This window comes from Chiloscyllium plagiosum, chromosome 1, assembly GCF_004010195.1.
Source record: "Chiloscyllium plagiosum isolate BGI_BamShark_2017 chromosome 1, ASM401019v2, whole genome shotgun sequence".
NCBI classification, from domain to species: domain Eukaryota; kingdom Metazoa; phylum Chordata; class Chondrichthyes; order Orectolobiformes; family Hemiscylliidae; genus Chiloscyllium; species Chiloscyllium plagiosum.
Window position 1 is genome coordinate 154655631 of NC_057710.1, and position 23905 is coordinate 154679535.

The following is a 23905-nucleotide window of genomic DNA, read 5'->3' on the forward strand; positions in this document are numbered from 1 at the left end:
TGAAGATGCTAGTACTTAGAGAATTTGGGACAGATTGTGAATAAAGGTACCAGTGAAACCAAAGTAATGAAGATTAATACAAAGACAAAGACAAACAGAAGTACTACCATCTTTAGCTTTAGCAATGACAAGAGCCTTAGTCAGTCAACAATGACATGTATAATGCCATGCAAGATTCCTTACTCCAGCTATTTTAGAAGCACTGACAGTTCTATTAAAATACATTGCAGCAACTGTTTGAGCCATTTCATCCAATCTGTTTGTGCCAGCTCTCAGAGCAATGCACATATTAACTCATGTCTTTCCACATCCCTCCCAAAGTCCTTTACAGGCTTGATAGAAGGGCTGAAAATGTGTTGCTGGAAAAGTGCAGCAGGTCAGGCAGCATCCAAGGAGCAGGAGAATCGACGTTTCGGGCATAAGCCCTTCTTCAGGAATGAGGAAAGTGTGTCCAGCAGGCTAAGATAAAAGGTAGGGAGGAGGGACTTGGGGGAGGGGCGTTGGAAATGCGATAGGTGGAAGGAGGTCAAGGTGAGGGTGATAGGCCGGAGTGGGATGGGGGCAGAGAGGTCAGGAAGAAGATTGCAGGTTAGGAAGGCGGTGCGGAGTTCGAGGGATTTGACTGAGACAAGGTGGGGGGAGGGAAATGAGGAAACTGGAGAAATCTGAGTTCATCCCTTGTGGTTGGAGGGTTCCTAGGCAGAAGATGAGGCGCACTTCCTCCAACCGTCGTGTTGCTATGGACTGGCGATGGAGGAGTCCAAGGACCTGCATGTCCTTGGTGGAGTGGGAGGGGGAGTTGAAGTGTTGAGCCACGGGGTGGCTGGGTTAGTTGGTCCGGGTGTCCCAGAGGTGATAGAAGGGGCCTTACATCTCAAGTTTTCATGTATTGTTTATTAAAGAGATCCTGAGGAACAGAATTTTTTTTAAAAGTTAGATGGTGGCACTGAGTGATCAAAACAGTTCTGTCAAATATATCATACCAAGGCAAATTTCCCAAAATGGTTACTTGAGTGATAAATATTCCTGAGGACCTTATGGATGGAGGGATGTGACAATTTTGGGATGGTCAGGAAAAGCCACTCAAGCTTCACATTTAGTTCAATATTCAGGATGAGGGCTAAGTAGTGAAGTCCACAGACAGGCAGCATGAGCTGAAAAAAAAATGGAAAAGTACAGTACAAGTAACGATTGTGAATTGAAGTGATTCTTGCATCAGAAAACAACTGCATGCCACAGGAACAGCATCCAACAGTACAAGCAGGAGGTCTCGCTTTAACAGTTCTTGAAGTTCAACAAAAGTTGAAGTACTATAGCTCAGCACTTCCCAAATTATTCTTTAATATGACCCCATTTTAACAATTGAAAATTTCTAATGCTAGTCTTCAAAACAGCATAAAAAGCAGACTTCCTTCCCTAGATACATTAATACATCAAATAGAATTTTAAGGTAAATCAACAGTGGTTACTATTTGACTAGCTTTTATTTCTAGATTGTACTGGAATTCACATTTCACTGTCTGCCATAATGGAACTAGAACACACATCCCAAGAAAATTAGCCCAGGCCTCTAAATTACATCACTACTACATTCCTCCTTATTGATTTATAAGAAAAATGGGCATTTAGTAGACTGACTAAAAATATCATTGTACAATCTTTCATCCCTATTAGTCCATATGGCTGCAAACAATAAATCAATGAGTTTGACAATATTATGAACTTTTGTATGCAAATAGGGTACAATGCAATGAAGAACTGAATAGCTTTTGGTAAAGATAGATTCAGTTTTTTTTGGGAAGGTGGTGGTGTTGAGTATTATTTGTTGGATTAGAAACCCAGAGAACCAGGTAATGGTCAGGGACCTGGCTTTGATTCCAACCATGGCAGATGGTAGAATTTGAATTCAATAAAAATCTGCAATCACAATTTCAATTTCAATTACCATGAAGCCATTGTCGATTGTTGTAAAAGCCCATCTGGTTCAATAACGCATTTTAGGGAAGGAAAACTGTCTTCAGCCATGATCTCATTAAATGACACAGCAGACTCAAAAACGGGCTAAATGGCTTACCTCTGTTCCTATAATTTGGCTGATCTGAGAATCCTTACTCCACCTGTCTTAACCCCATAACCCTCAATTCTCTTACTGGTTAAAAATCTGTCAGTTGAGTATACTTAACAACTCTACTTCCAAAAGATATCGGTGATAAATAATCCCACAGATTCATCACCCACAAAAAAAAATCTTCATCTGTCATAAATGGGTAACACATTCTGAAATTATGCTCTGTAGTTCTCCCACAAGGGGATATAACTTCTTACTAACCACCATCAAGCCACAAAAAAAATCCTATGTTTTCAACTCCAAGGAGTACAGGCCCAACCTCCTCAACCTCTGCTCATAGGAAAATCTCTCTATACCCAGGAGCAACCTAATCTACCTTCTCTGGACTGCCTCCAGTGACAGTATATCTTTTCCTAAATAAGGAAACAAAACTGTTCACAGTATTCCAGATGTGGTCTGACTAATGCTTGTACACTTTCAGCAAAACCTCCCTAAAATTATATTCCATTCCCTTCAAAATAAAGGCCAACATTCCATTTACCTTCCCTATTACCTGCTGAATGTGGATCTTAGCTTTGCGATTCATTCACAAGGACCCCCAAATTCCTGAGTACTTCAGCTATCTACAGGCAGTCTATCTCCATTCAAATAATATTCACCTCTTCGATTCTTCCTGCCAAAGAACTTTACTCCCCTACATTACATCTGTAAAATTTTTGCCTACTCAATTAAGCTCTCTTTTTCCTTCTGTACATAGTCAGTCATTCACACTATTGAATTGAATTAGCTTTATTGTCACGTGCTCAAATTAGTAAACACAAAGTTTGTAAGATGGTGCTGTAAGTAGTGACTTAAGTACAAGCTACCTAGATACAATCCTTAATTACAGAATAGAGAAATGCGGGGGAAAAAAAATGTTACATTATAGCTATACACTGTATAACCATAGCTCAAAAACAAGAACCAAAGTTCAAACGACAAACATCAGTCTCGCTCCACAGCAGACCAGTGCGGCGGGCCTCTATGTAGGCTAACCGCTAGCTGCTGCCACAGCCTGCTCGCCACCAGCATCCGCACTCCAGGCCACCAGCATCCCCGCTGACTGCCAACCCTGCTTCAGAGGCTGGGAGATGGGGAGAAAAGAAGAACAGGTGGAGCAGAGGAGCTCTTGCTGGAGCATCCTACTCTACTGCCTCTACTTGCCTTCCCACCCAAATGGGTCACCTATAAATTTGGGATAATCAAAACGAATGCATTCACCAAGTCATTAATACATTGTAAATAATTATGACCCCAGCACTGATCCTTGTGGCATTCCATTAGTTACAGCTATCATCCTGCTTTATCCCAATTCTATTAGTTAGCCAATCTTCTAACCATGCTAATACACCATGAGCTCTTATCTTATGTAAACTTCCCTTCAGTAGCTTATCAAACTCCTTTTGAAAATCTATTACACCTATTGTTTCTTCTTTACCTACCCTGCTTGTGACCTCCTCAAAAAAGAATTCTAATACATTTCACAGGCATGATTTCCCATTCATGAAGTTGTACTGACTCTACCTGATTAAGTATCTCTAAATGCTTTATTAAACCCTTCACAACAGCCAATTTTTCCAATATTGTTAACACCCCCCACCTCCTACAAAGTTGTTAGTTTTTGTCTCCTTCACATTTTCAGTGTGTGTGGGGCATTGGCAGTTTTTGACCGGTTATTCTGTAGGGTATTTCCCCAAATATAAAGATCCTTTGAAGACTACAACCACCATCTTTGTCGCTTTCTCTTAACATCCAAGCTTCCATCCTGTCAGATCCAGAGGACTTACTGGCATTTAGCTCAATTAGTTTTGCTAGTACCTTTTCTCTGGTGATAGTTACTGTATTTACTGTCTGCCCATGGATTAGGTACATAAGTAGAATTTAAAAAGTGAGAGCTGAAAATGTGTTGCTGGAAAAGCACAGCAGGTCAGGCAGCATCCAGGGAACAGGAGAATCGACGTTTCGGGCATAAGCCCTTCTTCAGGAGGGCTTATGCCCGAAACGTCGATTCTCCTGTTCCCTGGATGCTGCCTGACCTGCTGCGCTTTTCCAGCAACACATTTTCAGCTCTGATCTCCAGCATCTGCAGACCTCACTTTCTCCTTTAAAAAGTGAGAGCCAGATTTGAGAGGGTTTTTGAATATATTAGTTTAAATATTAAGCCAGTAGATGTGGAATAACTTAAATCAACCATCCCATATTACAGTATGTTCCTCTGTCCTGTTAACTGTAGTTGATTCCCACAGTGATATAGCATAACTGAAGAGACTGTGAAATTAAGAAACTAGAGCTTAATTGAACTCAAATAAGCATGCACTTGAACTAGACCAGGTTCTCAGTTTGAAGCTCTGGACAAATATATAAACAAACGAAGGACAAGTTTAAAAATTTTTGCATATATAAAAAGAGGTGCTAGATGTTCCATCTTTAAATCGCTCACAGCCCACATTATTCCAAAACAAAACTAATTTTCCTATTAGCTTCAGAAGTTAACTTTTTTTCCAAAAATTAATAAAACTACTAGCTACTAAAATATGAACCGTGATGGAGACAAGTGTGTGTGTGAACATCAAATATATTAGTTGATATGTTGCACATTTGGTGCAATATGGATTGTTTTCCCATGGAATGTTGTGCAGATAATTATTCATTGTTGAATAATTTGAACACCATAAAATGCTCTAAATTGGAAAAAATTAATTCATCGTGCTGGTTTGAGAAACTGGAGTAAAGTCTCAAATTAAATGCACGTTGCAAGTCATCAACTGTTGGACTGTTTGTAAAAAGATTGCACATGCAAGTAAATTGTTAGCAGCCCTCAAATTCTCAATCTAATGCTTTATAGAGAATAGAGGTTTGAATTCACTTGTTTTGAAATTTTGATTGTGCATATTTAGTCATTTTAATGAGATAGGGAAAATCTGTTAGTTTTATATTAGTTGTGAACAAGTGGTTGACATCAACTGAAGATTCACTTGTGCCTTTATGAATACAGTCAAATTTTGATGGTAAGATTAGGAGATTCATACTCCCAATGTGTATATCTAAATAAAGACTTAAGAACTTAGAAAGATTGGTTGCTTTATGACGTAGCTTTATGACGTAGAACAGCTTTCATCTGTATGCTGTCAAAGCATATGCACCGGACGACATATATACAGCTTTCACTGGTTTTGAAATACAAGTCAATTATCAAATTGAGAACTGTAACTTCGTTTTACATTTACTCCTCCTGTGGACACCTCGGTCTATTATGCATTCTGTTTGAGACAACAGGAAAAATAACTGTAAAATACAATGCGAAAACAGCCCTTAGTGGTAGAAAAATTAAGCCTATAACAGAATACATAATTGTCATTCTCAATTTAATGAGACAAGTGCATGAAAATGGCAATTAAATATACACTGGACCAGTTTAAAAGTTCCTAACCAAACAAAGTCATCTATTACTGGCCAATCAAGATTTTGACATAGGAACAGCAAAGGAGTGCACCATCTCCAAACTAGCAGATATTTTTAATCAACCTATTTACAGGTGTTATGACGCTTTTGAGCAGGTGGATCTTGAACACTGGTCTCTGGCTCAGATGTAGGGGATACTAACCCCTTAAACAAGACAAAGTCATCATAGCCCTACCAGACAACAGGGCTGTTTTCTCAATAGAGAGAGATGACAGATTATGCTTTAACCCTTTGGCTCAAGTGAGGGGAGAAGTTGAAGTTGGAGTACTTTTCATGACAGTCCAGTCAGTGCAAGAATTGAAACCACACTGTTGGCATCATTCTAGATTAGAAACCAGCCTTCTCATCAGGCTTGTATTATGAGTAGACTCCGCCACTTATGTCAAAGTCATAGAGCATGATAACAGACCCTACAGTCTAATTAATCCATGTCGACCATAATCACAAATTAAACTCATCCCACCTGCCTGGGCTTGGTCCATATCCCTCCAAATATTTCCTAATCATGTACTTATCCAGTCTTCACATCAATCCGATTCACCTATTAACTGCATGCTCTCTGACCAACCGTGTCCTTGTCAAGCAATACCATCAGTTTAGAACGAACATCCTGATTCCCTTCAGCGTATGAACGGATCTCTAGAGGGGAGGCAAGAGTAATTGCTTTTGACATCAGGGCAGCTATTGAAGGAATGAAGCATGGATAAGCACTGGGGAAAAAAAAGCGTAAATGGGAAATTATCTGAACCGTGTCTCCAAGATGAGATTAGATTAGATTAGATTAGTAACTCACATTAAGTGACTCATCACCTGACTCCTCACAGCCCACACACCATCTAAAAGACAAGTCAGAGGTAGGATGGAATATCTTGTCTCAAGTGTGCCATAGTGACAAAAACTCAACAATTTGGAACTAAATAGCCCCCCCCACCCCCCTCCCAACCTTGATTGGCACTCCATCCCACTCCCACTCCACCAATGCATTGTGGCAGCAGTATGTACCATGTACAAAGCACATCAGCAAATTATAAACTTTTGCAGGTACATTTAAAAATTGTGCAACACAGGATCAGAATTAAATCCAACCAGTCTATACCATTCTCTGTGCTCTACTCGAGCCTTCTCACCTTTTCTCATTTATAACCTACCATCATAACCATTCCACAAATCTCAACATGAACCTAGGTATGTCATCCTTGCATTTCTCCTAGATACATGTTACATTTGTCACAGTCAAAACATTGCTTAGATATAAAGTTAAAAATCACACAATACCAGATTATAGTTCAACAGGCTTAATTGGGAGCACACTAGCTTTCGGAGTGTCGCTCCTTCATCAGTTGATAGTGGCTATCACCTGACGAAGGAGCGACACTCAGAAAGCTAGTGCTTGCAATTAAACCTGTTGGACTATAACCTGGTGTTGTGTGATTTTTAACTTTGTACACCCCAGTCCAACACCGGCATCTCCAAATCTTGCTTAGATATAAGCTGTATCACAATATCCATTTCAGTGAGTTGGTTGCCTGTAATGTTCTCTCTAGTCATGAATCAAAAGTGCATGCAAAGATATAAAGTCACAAATTACTTCTTTTACTAGAGACATGTAATTTTGTTTTGAAAAAAAAAACAAAAACCAAAGCAGGTAAAGCTAGATAGCAAGATTTACAAGTTGCTAACATTGACTCAATATAATTAAGAGGCGTCCATTAAACAAGGAAGAACCATGAATTCCCTAATGGAAGTATGGCAACACAGTGAGCAATAATTAACACAATATTTACAACTGTACTGGCATATTTGTATTGTAGCAATCCTTAAACACCATAGATGAGAATACGATAGAATTACCTCATCATTGTTATCTCAACTTCTTGCTCCCTTATAATACAGAAGATAGTGATTAATTTTGAGTGACAACATGAAAACACATTTAAATGAAAACGTGGATAAACCTGGCCAGTGAGATTTTAATGGTTTTAAATAGCTTGAGTTTTGCTGAAAAGGCATTTCAAAGCTTTTCATTCTTCCCTGTAAAATGAACGAGCATCTATTTAAAAAAGTGAACTGTCCAAGACGCACAACTGATGTCCCTTTCACTCTTCCTTCTTTGTACTGCCGAACCAGTCACAAATTGGCCAAATGACTGGGTACATTGCTACAAACAGATTTTAGCAAGGTGTCTATTTACAAGTGAAGGGGTTCCTTCACATTTACAAAGATCATACAAGACTTGCACACCAATAGCAATGCAGTGTCAATGTGGTTGCTAGGCTATTTGCCAATGTACCACTCAAAGAAGCCAAAGACATTTGTACTAGAGCATTACCTTTAATCTAGTCCTACCATCATTACAGGAAATCAGTATTTGTTGAATTTATCAACTCCACAATTCATATTTGACTTCAGTTTTAAGAACACCATGTTTCCTCAAGTTGATAGTACTGTTATGGGATCCCCACTGGACCCAATGCTCGCAAATCTCTGCTGGATTCAATTAGAAATGTGTCTTTGATGGAATGATACTTAAGCTATAGCCCTTGCATATTTCTCATTTGATGACAGATTTGTGATATTTGAATCTGCAAACTGGCTTCCACACCTTAATGGACTCCATCCTCATCTCAAATTCACATTTGAAATGGAAGTCAAGTCAAATGAGTTCCCTTACCTTGTTATGATATTTGAGAACTCAGGTGAGGTTCTCTATTATTGTCTACCATACGCCAACCTTCACTGGTCAGGATACACATTGGTACTGTAGAAATTCCATGTACAATAAGATTGGCTTCACTGGCAACACAATATAGGGCCTGAGCCATTTGTTCATCAGACAAATTAGATGCTGAAATAGGGCACAAAGCCATCCTGTATGGTAATTGCTGTCTTAACCATGCAATTTCATGGGAAGCCCAAAGGCAAAATCACATGTTCCTGAAAAGTGACCAGGAAAACTCAAATTATCCCATAAGCATAAAAGATATCTCAAAGGTTTGAGCAACATGTGAAACTAGCTGCCCCACATAGCAATTATGCAGTACGAATGAGTAGTGTTCACTACCATCAAGCTAGAAAGACATTTTGACAGCTCACAAAGGAATAATGTGGTATATGAATTTAATGCCGGTTTGAAGCCAAGCATGCAGATTGTATGTCCCATTAAATCAAATTCCATGTCCACTCAGCAACAAGGTATGGATGGCAACTAACTATCCCTCACTTGCAAAGTTCAATGGTGCCCAATGTTTAATGTGATTCTGAAATTGGACTTGGTGAATATGCAAGGAATTACTGACAAGCACTTGTAGTGCATTGGTAGTATCTCTAACTCTAAACTAGGTCCCAGCTGTTCCAGTGGTGTGTAATGACATCACTAAGAAGGTTGATTAGAAAATCTTGAAGTAAATGCAAGACATACTTGTGGTCCAATTTAGAGTCCATACCTCTAGGCCAGGAGATGTGGGTTCAAGCCCCACATGCTCCAGGGGTGTGTAATAACATCTAGGAATAGGCTGATTGAAAAAAAACCTCAAGGTACATGCAAGGGCTCCTGTCCTGCAGTAAGTGTCCCAAACACTAAGTCACAAGATCTGGGGTCAAGTCACACCACCTCCAGAGGTTGTAATAATATTAAATGGAGTGATTAATTTCTGATGAAATTTCGTGCACAATCTGGTCAATTTAAAAGGAAGAAAGAAGAGTAGTTCCAACTAAATGGTATAAACTTCATGGTCATGTAAAGCATAGAGATTTCTCAAATCTTCAACATCGGCAGGATGGGTTATCGTAGAACTTTGTACCAACTCACGAAAGAGCTAAATCCCAGCTGGCCCCATTCTCCAACCTTATCTCCTTCACCTTCTAAACTTAACACTTACAAATATACATCCAATTCATTTTTGAAATGTCCTTATGGAATCATCTTCACCACTCTCAGACGTGCGCCTTCCAAATACTAACAACTAAATAAAGAGGTTTCTCGTCATCTCACTCCTAGCTCTTTTGCTAAAATTTTGAAATTGCAACACCCAGTTACCAATAAATGGAAACAGAACATCCTTCTTTAATCTGTCAAAACTGTTCATAATTTTGAATACCTCAATAAAGGTCACCTCTTAATCTTCTCCATTCCATGGAGAATAAGCCCAATTTCTTTAATCTTTCCTTGTATCATGCTAATAAATTTTCATTGCACTCTGTTCAGAGCTGCAACATTCTTCCATATGGATGCCATAATTGAACACAATACTCCAAATATGGTTGGACCAATGATTTGTAAAGGAGTTGCATCACTTCCTTGTTTTATATTCAATGCCTCTACTTATAAATCTAAGGATCGTATAAGCCTTCCTAACTATTTTAACTTGCCTGGTCACCTTCAAAGAATCATGCATGTGAACCCAGAGGGCCCTTTGCTATTGTATTTCCCTCAGAGTTGTATCATTGAGCCTATATTGTCTCTCCATATTGGTTCTACCAAAAATGAATTCTCATTTCTCTGCACTGAATTTTGTCTGTCCATTTGGCCAACTTGTCAATATCCCTGAAGTCACTCAGTGCCATCCTTACGATTCACTATTCTTCCTAATTTAGTGTCATCTGCAAATTTACACATTTTGCCCTCAACTCCCATGTCCAAATCACTTATCTAGAAATCAGAAAAAGCAAAAAAGGTTCCAACATTGATCCCTGGGAAATACCCCTTTCAACTCATCTCCAACTTGAGAAATATCCATCTATGCATACCCTGTTTTGTATCTTGGAGCCAACTTCCAATCCATGAAGCCAAGATCCCATCAATCCCTAACATTTCAAATTTGCTAACCAACCTGCCATGTGGCACCATATCAAATGCTTTCTGGAAGTCCAAATATACAATATCAACACCACTATCCTCATCCACTGCCCGTGTCACCTAGTCAAAGAACTCAAACTTGTCAGAAATGACGTGATCTTGACAAAGCCACGCTGACTATCTAGTACTAATATGCTTTTTCTCAGCGTAAATCTACCTTATTCCATATTATGGTCTCCATATTATCCCACTGATGATGTCAAGCTGATTGGTCTGCCATTCCCTGGGTCATCCTTGGCTCCTTCATTAAGCGGAGAAAGTGAGGACTGCAGATGCTGGAGATCAGAGCTGAAAATGTGTTGCTGGAAAAGCGCAGCAGGTCAGGCAGCATCCAAGGAGCAGGAGAATCCACGTTTCGGGAATAAGCCCTTCTTCAGGGCTGAAGAAGGGCTTATGCCCGAAACGTCGATTCTCCTGCTCTTTGGATGCTGCCTGACCTGCTGCGTTTTTCCAGCAACACATTTTCAGCTCCTTCATTAAGCAACTATTTCACATTTACAATCATCCAATTCCCATGGAACTAATCCTGTACTCTGGAAAAACATCTGTCAACAGCTCCGCAATTTGCTGCCTTACCTCTTAGGAACCTAGAACGCATCCTATCTGGGCCTGACAACTTCTCTACCTGGAACGCTGCCAGCCTTTTTAGCACTACAGATTAGTCTTTCACTATACTGCTCAGTCAGTCACTCAACACCCACATTTTCAACTAAGTATTATCACATTTCTAATTTGCTATAGACAGAAGCCAAGTACTCATTTAGTACTCTGCCATACCACTGGATTCAGAGCAGTTTATTTGGCTTGTTCCTACTGGGCCCCATTCTATCCTTCACTACTCTTATTAATATGTTTGATAAACATTTCACTATTTATTTTAGTGCAATCTGTCATCCTTTTCTCATGCTTCCTCTTAGACTTCCTTATTCCATCCTTAGCCTTGCTCATGCATTTGAGATACTCTTCCTGATTTCTCTTGCTATTATTATTCCAGTATATATCACAACTTTTCTCTTCATTTTCTCATCAATATCCTTAGTCAAGGGCATTCTAGTACTGGTTACCCTGGATTTACTTCTAACATGTACATACCAAATTTTACACACTATTCATCTTGCTTTTGAAATTCTCTCATTTTTCATCTACTGTTTTATCCACCAAAATGCATTTCCAACCAATGCACTCCAGTTCAACTTTTAGACCCCTAATATCTGCCCTTTTTCCAATCAGGGATCTTAAACCATTGACAACTTAAGATTGAATATTATGATTACTATTTTCCAAATGCGCCCTCACTGATATTCTCCACTAGGCCTCCCTCATTTCCTAGAATCAGATCCAATGCAGTTCCCTCCCTGGAAATGCACTTTGCCAGGAAGTTCTCCTGCACAAATTGCAGGAGGTCCTCCTCTTCTGTGTCTCACACTTAACCTTTTATCTCGTCTATCCTAGAGTAATTGAAATTACCAAATATCGCAATGCTATTTGTCCTGCAGATTTCCCTAAGCTGTGACAAATGCTCTCTTCCACCTCCTTCCCACTATTTGAAGGTCTGTAAATCACTGTACCCTTCCTGCTTCTCACTTCCAATCATATAGATTCTAATTCAAGGACTGCTTCATGTTCAAGGGCAATGATATTATCTCTGACCAAGACGACTATCCCACTTCTCCTTTTACTTGTTTCTACTAAAAGCTTTATAATGTGAAATGTTAAGTATCAAGCCCTGTCCTGGCTTGAGCCACATTTCTGTCAATGCTACCATGTCATATCCCCACAGCAACTTCTGCTTCCAGTTCTTCAATTTTATTCATGATACTCCATACATTTGCAATACATATAATTCAACTCTGCCCTTATTTCTTTCTTGTCCATTGGAAAGCAACCATTTCTTTTATCACTACCAACACTCAAGCTTTCCCTTCCTTCTTTTGACCTCCACTCCCGCCTCCATTCCCATCTTGTTTTGCCCTCTCTGTACTTCCAAAACCACGTACATCTGTCAACTCACACCCCCCCCCCCCTCCCAAACAACATTATTATACAATGAGTTAAAAAACAGATACTTTCATAAGCACAGAGTACAAAAGCAAGAAACTAATCAAATGCTTATAAATTACTGGTCAGCCTACAGATAGAATAATCCATCCAATTCTGGGTACCAAACTAAAAAACACAAAATTGTCTTAAACAGGATGTTGAGGTGACTCTTTAGAATGCTTTAAATGGAAAGGAATTTCAGTTACTTTAAACAATTAGAGCTGATTTTGGAGCAGAATGATGATTAAGCAGAGATTTAATAGAAATATTCAAAATAAAGCTTTAATCAAGTGCATGGAAAAGAACTGGAATCAATGGGTATCAGGGGGAAAACTCTGGTAGTTAGGGTCATACCTGACATGTAGGAAGATGGTAGCAGTTGTTAGATGTCAATCATCTCAGCTCCAAGACATCTCTGAAGGAGTTCCTCAGTGTAATGTCCTAGGCCCAACCATCTTCAGCTGCTTCATCAATGACCTTCCCCTCCATCATAAAGTCAGAAGTAGGGTGTTCACTGATAATTGCACAACGTACAGCACGATTCGCAACTCCTCAGACACTGAAGCAGTCAGTGTCCAAATGCAACAAGATCTGGACAATATCTAGGCTTCAGCTGACCGTTGGCAAGTAACATCCACACCACACAAATACCAGGCTATGACCATCACCAATAAGAATCAAATCACTGCCCCTTGACATTCAATGGTGTTATCATCAATGAATCCCCCACGAGCAACATCCTGGGATGTATCATTGATCAGAAACACATCTGAATTCACCACATAAATGCAGTGGCTACAAGAGCAGGAAAAAGACCAGGAATATTGCAGTGAGAACTCACCTGACTCCTGAATACCTTCTAAATGGTTAGACAGGTTAAGTCAGGAGTATGATGGAAACCTCCCAATTTGCCTCCATGAGTGCAGCCCCAACACCACTCGAAGTTTGACACCATCCAGGAGAAAGCAGCCTGCTTGATTGGCACTACATCCACAAGCATTCACACTCTCCACTACATAATTTTAAAAATTTAAAAATTAGCAAATTTTGAGAGGCTTTTCCAAAATAGGGAAAGATCAGCATTGGCAGGAACTCTTCCTTGGCATCACTGTACTCATTTAATGATTCATCAAGGAACTACAATAGTAAATTTGTCAAAGATTTTGCAGTGATCATTTATATACCAAACTATCATTAAATCACTTGACAGCCTGAGGAAACATTGCATTTAACAGAATATTCCATACAAAAATATGGAAATAAAAAAATCGACTTTATTATCAGAAGGGAAATCAGAAGCTTTCCATGTCACCATTATCTAGTATAAATCATGACCATGTGAGAATCTATCCCATAAACTACTTCACGTGAGATTAGCAAGCAAATAAAATATTGAACTTGAAAGAGATGCAGAGTATAAAACGCAACACAGCATTTGCTTAGTTAGCCAATGTAGGTTCTTCAGTTTCTATTTATGGCTTCAAGTTAAACACAATTGTGCTAGGCCATCTGAAAAGTGCTATAGGTCACCAAAGTGACATAGTACCAAGAAGAAAGTAAGATCACAATAATTTCCACTGGAATCATCTCCCGTTCCAATGGACACCATCAGCCTCAAATCTTCCCAAGATGACCATGACAATATGGTCTTGTTTTCTGTTAATATAAAAGAATCCCACATTCTCTTTCTTTTATTTCTTCAAAACAGGTCAAATTAAGCAAGCAGAACCATGATAAGCAAACCCAACTTACATCACCATTTACTTATATCACACACATTAAAAAGAATGGCTGTTAATGAGGCAAGACGAATTGGACTATAGAATTTTCTCACCTCCATCTTCTCCACTACTTCTGTCAGTGTTCCGTTAGACATGTATTAAACTAGCGTCTTAGTCAACATGATAAGACAAGTGGGATTTAACTTAAATTTATGTGAAAGCACAAAAATTAAAGACAAATTAAAGAGAAGAAGAATGGTTTCACAATTTTGATTTAATAAATCATAAATTAAAAATTTGCATTGCAAAATCAACTTATTGGATAACTGAACACAAGCATCTAAATGCAAGCATTCAATGCATTGAAATGAAAAATCATATTGCAAATTTATTTCTGTATTTATAGGTCCTCTCCAAACAAAAAACAAGCACTTTGGGAATACTGATTTCTGGCAAAAAAAAGTTACAAAATACTACAACACAATTGTTTTAATCTCATTCTCTTCTTTCCCTTCATTTAGTTCATTACTGTTTGTGTACCTACATGCACATTTTTGTTTTCCAACTTCAATCTCTTCCATGAGTTCACTTTATGATTCTATACTCTTTCTCCAAGTATGATTTATACACAAAGATAGGCTGAGTGTGCTTTGGAGTGAAATAAACATGGTGGTGAACAAAGTAAAGAAAAAGACTTACATATTACTAGACAGCTCTAATTTTCTTCAGTAAACACACAATAACCTGTTTTCAAATTTATTTTGCTTCCATAAAATGTTTTGCACTAATGCTTTCAAAGTTGGTGCTCCCACAGTCCAAAGACTCGCAGGTTACGTGGATTGGCCATGCTAAATTGCCCCCCATAGTGATCGGGAATGCGCAGGCTAGGTGTATTAGGCAAGCTAAATGCAGGGTTACAAGGGTAGGGTAGAAGGATAGGTCTGGGTAGGATGCTGTAGGGAGGGTTGGTGTGGATTCGATGCTCCATATGGCCTGCTTCCACATTAAGGATTCTAAGACTCTATGGAAGTTGGATTTTATATGCGAATTGCACAATCTGCAATTCTAAACAACTTCAAAAAAGGAATCAGTGAACATAAAAGTGTTATTTTCCTCAATTATATGGTAGGCCCAGACCTGCTAAGTTTCTCCAACGATTTGCCTTCGTTTCAGTTTGCGAGCATCCGCAATTGTGTTTTATTATGTAGTGTTGTACTGCCTGTTAAATTGACTTTAAAATTTTGCACATTATTGCCAGTATAGGAATGCTCCATTATAACAAGTGATTTCTCCTCCACTTCTTATAGAGCATCCTCCTACAGAAAACATAGTGCAAATTCTGTCCATGCCACTAAGTCTCACAAGACATTTGTTTTTTTTTTGCCATAACTAATTACTTTTTCTTCAAATGGGATGAACTATTTCTTGGAATGCAGTTTTAAAAGTAACATTTGCCTTACATGTTACTACTCAGCCATTAAGAAATGTGGTAAAGGCTTCTAATAACATTCTCAAAAGCAATTTTAGCTGGGTTTTATGAATTAGGACTAAGAATAGGAACCTCAGTCAATTTTGACCTCTCCACCTCAAGACAATTGCTGAACTCATGTTCTTAAGCTGAAATCACCATAGATCAAGAACCTACTTATTACATACGGATCAGATTCACTGATAATATAGTTGAGCTAAAGAAGCTAGGATACACCTATTCAACATGAGCCACAGAACATTATTTCAAACTCAATTATATTCAAGAACAAGGGTCTCCAAATTCTCAGGGCACCAAATACAGATTGACAAAACCACCCATATCTCAAGTACAAATAAAAATAAAGATTAGATTATAGAAAGTCAAGTTCTCAATAATTCTCCATCACAAATAAGCTTCAAGTTGTTTTTATAAATGACACTCATTTAGTGGATTGTTACTTTCAATAGCTTTTCACAGCTTACTCCTTGATCCCCAGTTGCCTTTTAATACTATACCCAGACCAAAGCTATAAAGTCAATGAAAAATACTATGGCTTGTGTCAATATTTACAGTTACATAGTAAATGCACACCAACTGAATTCAAAGCCTGACCAGTGTGACAAGGAGTGAGTCCTAAAAGAGAATCCAATTTGAGAACAATTTATTTACATGTTTAGTGAAACTATGAAACAGAACCAAATTTACAATGTGAATATGCCAAAAGATGACTTCCATCAGAAACCACAAAGCTAGTTTTAACACTTGAAAACACCATGTTTAAAAAATGCATTCCCATACTGCATCTATTGGAGAAAATCTGTATGAAAAGAGTAATACACATAGCCTATGTAACAAATTCTATATTTCAGTGTTTGCACACTAGTTATCCCACATGAACATGCAGAATATTGAATGCATATTATATTGAAAATACAAATATGTTGCAAAATAGCACATTTAAATTCATTAAACATGGTGCATTTCTAAAATGCTTGCAGTTTTATTATTGCATCGTTTAAGATGACTTTGTAGCTTGAGTTACCTTCCAGTTGAAGTATACTTAAGGCTGAAAAGGTACTCAACAGGAAATTTATAACTCTGCTATATCAACATATCCTAGAAAATAAAAACAGGGTTATCACAAGGAAATTTCTAACGCTACCTTTCAATGGCAGTGTGTTATCTGCTCTTTTCGTTAATAACAATCCTCAAGAACATTACAAAAAGGGGTCTTTTTATACCTTTGAAATCTTCTCAGGAGCTACTTTGAAATGCAAAGGCTTTCTTTTTTAATTTTGTTCCCCTGTTCAGGATAAATAACGTACTTAAAACTCAATTCTGAGCAATGGCAACTTGAGATATCAGTTCAAAATAACCAAGCTAATGAAGAGCACAAGAACAGAACCACAAGGTAACACCTTGCTTTCTCTCCATGGGATGCTGCCTGACGTGATGATCACCAGCATTTTTTGTTTTCAGTACAGATCCCAGCATCTGCAGTAATTTGCTCCCACAAGGTAATACCCTATCTTTCTGCATCTCTCCTGGGGTGGGAAAAACACACATGTACTCTGGGCTGCTGTTCACCAAAGTGTGAAGCTGAAGCCAAACCCAGACAATATAGATGGATTCCCCCAAGGTTCAAAGCCAGGTTCTAATGAGCCCTCAACAGCAGAAAAATAAAGTACAGGAAAGGCAGAGTCCATGGTAACTCCCGACAATCAATGAGTTGTGATTACATAAATAAAATCTATACCCACATTGCCCATTCTGTCAATGAGCAGAAAACAATATTATGGATTGTATGCAGACTCCCAAACTGTAGCAATAATGCTGGAGAAGGCATCGGGCAGGGAATTACAGCCACTAGCAATAAAAGTACAGCTGCAATTATTGGTGACAAATTTACATACAGATTGGGAAACAAAATTAGTAACAATACTGTAGAGTTGGAATTCCTAGAATGTGTTGAGAGATGGCTTTCAGGATCAACGTTGAGAAAACAACTAGAGAACAGGCTGTCATAGACTGGGTATTGTGCATCGAGAAAGGAAAAACTGGCAATCTCGCTGAGCGACGCCTCTTGGAAAAGGGTGACCATGATATGGTAGAATTTTTCATTAAGATAGTGTGACTGATTCAGAGACCAAGGTCCTAAATTCTAATTGGAGGAAACTGCGATGAGCTGGCTATGATAAATTGGGGAGCATTACTTAAAAGGATGATGGTGATCAGGCAATAACAAACATTTAAATAGAGTGCCAGAGGAACTGCAACAATTGGTCATTCTTGTTCTGCACTAAAATACAAAAAATGAAAGATTGTCCAATATGGATAAGAAGGGAAATTAAGGATAATATCAGATCCAAGGAAGAGGCAGACAAACTAGCCAAAAAAGAGAACAGTAGACCTGATCATTGGGATCAGTTTAAATTTCAAAAGGACAAAGGGATTGATGAAGAGGAAGAATTGATTACAAGAGTAAGCTAACGGGGAATGTACAATTGATTGTAAAAACTTATATAGGTATGTCAGGAGAAAAATATTAGTGAAGACAAATGTCCCTTACATACAAAAACAGAAATTGTAATAAATAGCAGACCAAATGAAATACAAATTTCGGATCTGTCTTCACAAATAACATCCTAAAAATGTTAGGAAACACATGGTTTAGACAAAATGAAGAATTGAAGGGAACTAATATTAGTTAGGAAATGGCGTTGGGGAAACTAATGGGATTAAAGGCTCAAATCCTCAGGGCCTGCCGATCTACATCCTGGGGTACTTAAGGAAATGACACCAGTGAGAGCAAATGGTTTGGTAGTCATCTTTCAAGATAATAGGGACTCAAGCAGTTCTTTTGGATGCAGGGTAGTTAATTTAACCCCACTACTTAACAAAATGGAGGAAGAAAACAGAATTATAGATTGGCTAGCCTGACATCAATAGAAGGGAAAATGCTATAGTCCATTATAAAAGTCTTAACACTTGGAAAACAAACAGTGACAAGATTGAACAGAATCAACGTAGATTTACAAAAAGGAAATTGTGCTTCACAAAGCTACTGGAATTGAGAGGATGAAACTAATAGGATTGATCAAGGGGAACCAGTAAATGCAGTTTATTTTGACTTTCATAAGGCTTTTGATAAAGTCCCACGTAAGAGATTAGTATGCAAAGTTAAAGAGTATGAGGATTTTTTTTGGAGGGAAGGGTAAGGTAAATGGAGAAGAAACTGGCTGGTTGACAGAAAACGTAGAGTAGAAATAAACAAGTTATTTTCCGAGTTGCAGCCAGAGACCAGCGGGGTACCACAATGATCGGTACTAGGAACCCAGCTATTCACTTCAGATGGGGGAACTACAGGTCGTTCTGCTATAACATGTGTTTCATCAGCGTGAATTAGCTTTAACACAATTGACGGATTGGTTTGGATAATGCAAATTTCTTGCTGAAGAAGTATAGTGATTTTTTATTCACGATCTTTAAAACGCTATTTTCTGCAATGGTTTTCAATAGCGCAACTTTCTAAGGCGTGAGGTTGAAAAGGAACAACTGTTGTGTTATAGCAGAAAAACCTATAAATGATAGGTTTTCAAAGTCTGCAGATGACAAAATTGGGTGGGAAAATGAGCTGAGGGAGATGCAGAGGTTCTTCAGCATGGTTTGATCAAGTTAAGTGAGTAAGCAAATGTAAGGCAGGTGAGGTATAATCTGGATAAGGTTATACACTTTGGTATCAAAAGCAAGAACTTAGATGACCTGAATGATAATAGACTGGGAAAGGAGGGGTGCAATAAGGATGTCCTTGTATACCAGTCGCTGAAAGTATGAGGTGCAGCAAACAACAAAAGTTGGTAAATGGTGTGCTTGCCTTCACAGCGAGAGGATTTGACTACAGGAGCAGGGGCATCACATCTGGAGTAGTGTGCGCAATTTTGGTCTCCTTATCAGAGGAAGGATATGCTGGTTATGGATGAAATGCAATGAAGATCTACCAGACTGAATCTTGGGATGGCAGAGCTAAAGACTGACTTGATTGGTTAGGACCATATCCACTGAAGTTTAGAAAAAAAGTTCTACAAGGACTAAACCAGAACCAGATAGATGCAGGAACGATGTTCTTGATAACCAGATGGTCTAGAATCAGGGACTCCTGAAGAAGGGCTCATGCCCGAAACGTCGATTCTCCTGCTCCTTGGATGCTGTCTGACCTGCTGCGCTTTTCCAGCAGTGTTTAGAATCAGGGGTCACAGTCTAAAAGGATACTGGGTAAACAATTTGGAACAGAGGTAAGGAGAAATTTCTTCACCCTAACAGTGGTAAGCCTGTGAAGTTCTTTGCCACATAAAATAGAGGCCAAAGCATTTTACATTTTCAAGCAGGAGATATAGTTCTTAGCACTAAAAGGGATCAAAGGGTATGGAACAAAAGTGGGAACAGGGTACCGAGTAGGATGATCAGCCATGGTCATATTGAATGGTGGAGCACGTTGAGGGACTAAATGGTTTACTCCTGGTTCCATCTTTCTATCCGAAGTGCACCATAACGATGGTAAAAATCACTAATGCAGCTGTTGGAAGCGTTCAAATAAGTTGACCAATAAAAAAAACAGGTAATGTTCATGGAAATCCATCCACTAAAGTTGCAAACGTGACAGGATTAGAAAGCTAACTAAAAACAGTTATTAAATGCCCATTGATACTTTTGGAAAGAACTGAAAAGGAGACAAGTATGGATCATTGCCTTGCTTGAAAGAAGTTAACTCAAGTTCAACAGCAGAAGCTTTTTTCAAAGTAGCTCAGCTACTTTAACCAAAGAAAATGATTCTCTCAATGCTTATGAATCAGTCATAAAGACTGGAAAGCATCAAATTTGGTTCCCAATCTGTGCTTAGTTGGCTGATGGTCAAAAAAAACAATTGTCTTCAGATCTCCTAAATTGGAGAAAGAAGGGAAAGTAGCCAAACAAATTTCACCACCGATCGAAAAATAGCAACACCTCCTAAAAAGTGTGCAGTTGTGGACATTGATGAATTGGATTGGAGTTGGCTGTGATGTACCAACACAGTTGAATTAGCCTATCTTCAGTTAATTTTAAGACTCCGATATTAATTTGTGTTAGGGAAGTGTCAGAGCATGGTTATCATTTAGAAGTATGCACATGGGTGAGAACCAAATTCACCAATGAAAAGAAGTTCAGAAAAAAAATTGGTAAGACTGACTAAACCCTAAGTATTGATGGTGCATAAATACGGATTTGAATCGTACATCCTCCTAAAATACTATGAAAGGTGAAAACCAGAAGCAAAAGCAGGATAATTTAGATCCATCATGTTGGTACTCCTATGAAGAAATCTAAAGCAGTACTAAACCCACTTTTGATCACTGAAATAAAAAGATTGCAAGCCACTAAACAAAAGTACAAAAATGTCATTCAAAAAACCTTCAATATTCAAACAGAAGACGTTCTTTGCCTTTAGTTTTCTAGCACGGACTTTGTCAAATTAACATGAAATGGAAGGAAACCGCCTCTCCTACTCTGATGGGCCAGTATAAGATTGAGTCGAGAGTGTGGTGCTGGAAAAGCACAGCAGGTCAGGCAGCATCCGAGGAGCAGGAGAATCGACGCTTCTGGCAAAAGTCCTTTATCAGTCCTCACTTTCGCCTAAAATAAGACTGAGGCTTAGCTTCAGACAAACGGCAATACTAAAGTGAGGAGGTGAGCAAAACATTTAAGTTAGGACTTAAAATAAGCTGATAAGGAGAAGTCAAAGTGGCAATATAGCTCAAGCTTTATTATATACTCCAACAGAATTCACTAATAAGTATTTTGGAAGTGGTATATAACAATTTACTTTTATCACTCCAGCACACTTAGACAAATTACCTTCACCTTCCTTCAAATATTGTTTGAGAAATTACCTTTGGCACTTTTAGGGATAGCACATTTAGACTGGTTTCACCATTCTCAAGCTTAGTCTTGCAAGAGGTTAGTTGACAAAAACTGCTGAGCTAATCACATTTCACTTCTACTCTCTGTCAAACATTATTAAATCCAGCTCTGTAAAAGGAGCAAGCTATGAACAGTAAGCTAGTCTATTGTGCAGGATCACTTGCATTTTTAGGCTCAGCATTGGTGACCATGAAATACTCAGTAGTATATTTTTGGCTCAAGTCCCATCTGTTCCAAAGGTGTGCAATGACATCTGAACAGGTGCATAAATAAAAAACTACATTTTGGGTTTCAGTACAAATACATCACAAAGCTTTCCAGCACAAGTATCTCAACACAGAAACCAAATGTACCACTCTTATGCAACAATAAGGTCCTGAAATCAATTTTGTAGTGTCTAATCTTGTTGTATCAAGTGACATCTCAAGTTTTGAACCACGTTCTCAACTCTCCTTCACCAACTATCTTTCCAGAGTACCCCCACCCACACCCTCAAACAAACCCACCCTTCCCCAAGGTCTGGCAAATTTACTCAAATGCAGGCTCTCAACCTCCCATCCATCAACATTTCTCCAATCTGCTTTCTCATCTCTATTCAACACCATTACCATTTTTCACAAATTTCTCTAGTTGTTTCAATTTTAAACATTTAAAACCTCTTCTTTGTCCAATCTTTACTAATTCTCCTGTCCACCACTGTTCTTTTAAGTTTAAAAAAAAAAGCAGAGATTTTTGTTTTTGCAAAGTATAAGTTCTAAATATATGCAGGCTGTTATAGAATACACTGTATTTCTAAAGTCAGAGACTGGCATATGATAGGACTTCTGTCTGTAATGGAAGATGCACAAAAAGTACACAAAAACATCTGAAACCAGAATAAGGATTTCTCAAGACAAACACCTTTTAGGCACACAAGAAAAGTCATTGAACAAACATTCCTCTCTTCAAGGTGACAAAAAAAACATGATATTGTATTGTACATATTTATATTATAAATCACAGAAAATAGGAACCCAGACTTTTAATTCTTGGTCCTCCTGAAAATTCTTTGAAGTGGTACATTTAGTTAGCAAATCTAAATGGGCTACCTCACACAAGATGGCCACCAAGTCAAACTTGGTGGCATTTCATAAATAACTTCAAAGAGCATAATGTACTCTTGATTAGTACCAGTTCAACTAAACATTATTTCGGAGAACCTGTGATTACTTCAGAATTCATTGTACACCAGGTTGAGCATTTTCTCTTTTCACCAATGCCACAAATGCCACTGAAAGAACCCCGACAAAATCCTGGTGCAGGCTGATTCTCATAATATAAATCTGATACTGCATGGGTATAATTCCACTGCAGTACCTAAACCCATTTGCAAAGTACTAAAAGGTGTCCTTCAGCCACCCTAGGCACATTTGTATGACCTGGCTTTATGATTTCAGAGAAAAGAGCTATGCACACTCCTCAAATATTAAATTTGAGCTAAGGTTGATTTAACATGCAAAACAAAAAAGCTGTTAGAAAGTTCAAAGTTCCAACTAATCAGCATACAATGAACTATAATATTACAACTGGTGGCAGTGTAAAAATACAAAAATCAAACAGAAATAAATTTCACAGAATAATTTTAAGTTGTGATTAATTTCCCAAATTCCCACTCTATTGCTAGTATCCATGTTCAATTTAATTATGAAGTACGGATTTCAACATAATGTAAACTTTAGTATATTCTAAAGATGACTTTGCAATTCTCTGCATTCAAATAATTGGTTTAAGCTCAGATTGGCATAAGAATTATGTTGCTAGATACAGTTAACAAATAAGCCTGGATTCCATCAACTACATGAAAAAAATTCAACCATCTATCAGGAATTTTAAAGTTTGGGTGAAGATTTGTAGCTCGGGTGCTCATTGTTGTGGTTCTGTTCGCCGAGCTGAAAATTTTTGTTGCAAACGTTTCGTCCCTGTCTAGGTGACATCCTCAGTGCTTGGGAGCCTCCTGTGAAGTGCTTCTGTGGTGTTTCCTCCGGCATTTATAGTGGCCTGTCCCTGCCGCTTCCGGTTGTCAGTTTCAGCTGTCCGCTGTAGTGGCCGGTATATTCAACCCAAAGGACTAGCCACATTACCATACATCAGGAGCATTTCAGAACTGACAGCCAGATTACTGCGACCACTAGGACTTATAACAGCACACAAATCAACAGCCACTCTCAGACAACAACTCACCAGAACGAAGGACCCGATACCCAGCATGAGTAAAACTAATGTAGTGTACAAAATTGCATGCAAGGACTGCACAA

At 38.4% G+C, this 23905-nt stretch overlaps 1 protein-coding gene across 3 annotated transcripts in view; it reads right to left on the bottom strand.

The window, feature by feature from the left end:
- The window catches only part of LOC122554590 (F-box/WD repeat-containing protein 7-like), a 163288-nt gene that overhangs the window by 135015 nt on the left and 4368 nt on the right, over window positions 1-23905 (bottom strand). The window contains exons 2-3 of one of the 3 annotated variants that reach the window (XR_006313036.1): window positions 1035-1154; window positions 791-907 (exon numbers count right to left, since the gene is read on the bottom strand). The exons of 1 other annotated variant lie outside the window; for it this stretch is intronic. The gene's annotated coding sequence lies outside the window, so the exon portion shown is untranslated. Of the gene's footprint in view, window positions 1-790; window positions 1155-23905 lie in introns of those variants that run through there. One more of the 3 variants, XR_006313035.1, reaches the window with a different exon arrangement.